Below are 3,562 nucleotides of genomic sequence, written 5' to 3'. Positions count from 1 at the left end.
GCGGCCAGCTTCCCCAGGCTGACCGCCCTCTGGCACATTAGGGCGGAAGGCGGCGATCGTGTGCCGCCCTCCGGCGACCCGGTCTCTTACGGCGGATGGCGACTTCGGCAAAAGCCTCCCTCGTCCGTTCCGCCGACTCCTTCTCGAGCACCACTGCCTCGCAGAAGGATGAGACCGCATCCCACGACGTCTCGCTGCCGGCCATAGCCTTGACCACGGCCGGCAGGGAAAGGTCGTCCCCTATGACGTCGCGCAAAGCGCGACGTTGAGACGCCCAGGCTGAGCACACCTCCAACGTGTGCTGGGCCGTCTCGTCGAGGCAGTCGTCGCAGTGGTGGCAGCGAGCGTCGGGCTCCCTCCCGGCGATCCGACACAGGTAACCCCCGAAGCAGCCATGCCCCGTGAGCACCTGTGTCGTGCGGAAGGTTAGGACGCCGTGACGCCGCGCTAACCACTGGCGGAACACTGGACGAACAGCCTCGATCTTCCTCAGGCCGGCAGATGGATTTGCCAGCCGAGTGTCCCACATTTCAACCGCGGCTACCCGCGCCTCCTCAGTGCGTGCTTGGCTTGCCGGTTCCCCGGACGCTAGGCCTCGACGCCGGCAATAGACCGACGCCAGAGAAAGAGCATCCAGGTCCCACGGTATGACTCCAGCCAGCACGCACGCCACTTCACCGGAGATGGTCCGGTACCCCCGTATCGCCCGGATGGCCATCACCCTCTGCGCACGTCGCAGCAGAGTGATGTTGTGCCGGTCGGATCGGACCACTCCGGTGTACAGCCGACGGCTAGAGGCGCTCGGCCCATCCACATTGGGCAAAAGGCGCGCCAGTGCCGCCGCTGTCTTCAACAGTTTCGGGGCCAAAGATGTAAAGCGGCCCCGAAAATGCCGGTGGGCCCTTTCGAGGAGCATGGAAGTAGATTGCCTCGGACTTGTTGAGGGAGACTTCCAAGCCCAGCCGCTTTATGCGGCCGACTACCTCCGCAACTCCAGCAGTCGCGAGGACTGCCGCCTCTCGATAGGTCCACTGCTGCGCCAAGACCAGCGTGTCATCGGCGTAACAGAGGACCTATATCCCCCTCAGGGTGCCGCCCCGCAGCACCCAGTCGTATCCGATGTTCCAGAGGATCGGACCCAGCACCGATCCTTGTGGAGCACCGGCCGACACAACGAACTCCTTCCAACCTCCTCCAGGAGCTGGAAAGGTCACAGACCTACCGGACAGGTAAGCCCCGATGACGCGGCGCAGGTATGGAGGCACACGATAGTATAACAGTGCCTCCTTTATGCAGGGCCATGGCAGGGAGTTGAAGGCGTTGGCGATGTCTAAAGACACCGCCAAGACTCCATTGCCTCGGGCCACCGCATCCTGCCCATAGGACTTTACCTCCAGTATGGCATCCACCGTCGATCGCCCCCTACGGAAGCCATACTGGTGGTCCGAGAGGTCCGGACCTGTCCCCTCCAAATGGTGTTGTAGCCTCCTGGCTACAACACGCTCAAGGAGCTTGGCGATCTCGCTCAAGAGCACGATGGGCCTGTAGGCGGAGGCTGAATCCGCCGGGCGACCCTCCTTCTTGATGAGGACTAACCTACCTGTCTTCCACCGCTGTGGAATTATGGCTTGAGCCAGACAGGCAGTGAATAGTCCTCGCACTCTGGGCCCTAAGGTGTTGAGGGCCAGAGTTAGCGCCCGGCCGGGAATGCCATCGAAGCCCGGGGCGGTGCTCTTGAGCCGAGATCGGCGAACAGCTTCTTCGAGCTCCTCCTCCTCCACCGGTGGTGTGACGCTGTCCTTGTCGTCCTCCTCTTCCTCCTCACGCGCTGCAGGGCGGGCCATACTGGGTGGTGCAAAACTGGCCCGCTGCGGGAATAGCGACGACAGAACCCCTCAGAGTACGTCCGGTTGGAGTGTCTGCGTCAGTGGTGGTGCCCAAGCCCGTAACCTACCGAGCACCATTCGGTAAGGTGTGCCGTACGGGTCTAAGTCTATCCCCGCGATCAACCGGTCGTGCGACTCGCCTTTCACACGACCGATCTCCTCCTGCAGCTGCGTTCTCGCCTCGACATAGACGCGGTACAGTCGGTCTTCCTCCTCCTGCACCTTCTGTACCCGTCTGCGATAGTGGCTGTACTGGCGTCTCGCCGCAACGCAGGTGTTACGCAGTTGCGCGATCTCCCACGACCACCAGTACACTTGCCGCCGTTGAGGGCGGCGCCCGGAACGGGGCATTGACGCGTCACAGATACGCGTCAGCGCCCCCTGCGCCCAGGATGCGGCGTCTTCTGCAGACGCCAAGCTCTGGGGCCGCCAGGATTTCACTATCGCGGCCTCCTCCAACAACTCCCTGTCGAGACGACCCAGTTGCCACCGCGGTCCGTACTCTCGCGAGTTTGGACTGGGGGCTGGTGGCACCGCAGGATGTATGGAGATCTCGTACAAGATGTAGAGGTGATCCGAGAGAGTCTCCACATCATCCAGCACTCGCCAGCCCCGAACACGACATGCTAGGGCCGGGCTCGCGACCGAAACGTCCACGACGGATCCGCCCAGCCTTCGCACACACGTGTTCTTGGTCGCTCGGTTGAGCACAGACAAACCGGTGGCAACAACCCACTCCGACAGCGTCACACCACGCACATCCGTCGTTGCGAAGCCCCACACGCTGGACTTCGCGTTGAGATCGCCGGCCACCAACATCTCCGCCGGACGAAATCGCTCTACCATTTCCCCCAATCGTATAAGGAACTCTTCAAACTCCGCGAGAGTTCGATTGGGGGAAAAGTAGACCCCTACGACAACTAGGTTGCCGACAAGTGCGGCGACGCATCCCACACCTCTCTCTACACGTGAGAAAGGCGGGGAGCCCGCGGCGACCTGGGTGATAATAGTCACCACCCCGGTGTTGTCGGCTACCCAGTTGTCTCTGTCGGGAACGCTGTAGGGCTCCGAAACAACCGCCACCTGGATAGACCACTGCGCCAGGCTTTGGACCAATAAGTCCTGGGCCCTAGCACAGTGGTTAATGTTCGCATGCAACACGCGGAGAGCCATTATTGGTCTTCCATGTGTTGCACCTCCTCAGGCCCAGCTGGGATATTAGACCTGGCCGATGTTGCCGGCACTCGTCTGCGCTTTCCACCGTTATTGGTGCTAGCCTTTCCACAGGCAGCATTCCCCAACATGTGATTAGCGGGCCTTTGCGCCGCCTCACACACCGGACAATGAGGCTCTGCCGAACACGATCTCTGCTGATGCCCGGTCTGGCCACACTGGAAACACTGTTTGCTGCGGTCCACCTGGCTACTGCACTTCGCAGCCATGTGGCCCTCTTCGTGGCAACGGAAACAACGTTGCGCACGGGGCATCAACAGCCTCACTCCAGCAGAGACGAAGCCAACAAGTAGTCTCGCCCCGCTAATCTTCTGCGCTGCGCCGACAGGACATCGGACCCATACTGTTCCTAGACCGGCCCGGTCCTGTCGGATCTCTCCGACTTTTATATTACCCGCAGCACAGCCGGAAACTCGGCTTATTGCCGCCGTCACGTCCTCAGC

The sequence above is a fragment of the Heliconius melpomene genome, unplaced genomic scaffold (genome assembly GCF_056956725.1).
Source record: "Heliconius melpomene rosina isolate 202511_hmr_F unplaced genomic scaffold, ASM5695672v1 ptg000038l, whole genome shotgun sequence".
In the NCBI taxonomy this organism is placed as follows: Eukaryota; Metazoa; Arthropoda; class Insecta; order Lepidoptera; family Nymphalidae; genus Heliconius; species Heliconius melpomene.
Note: the sequence above shows the minus strand (reverse complement) of the source record.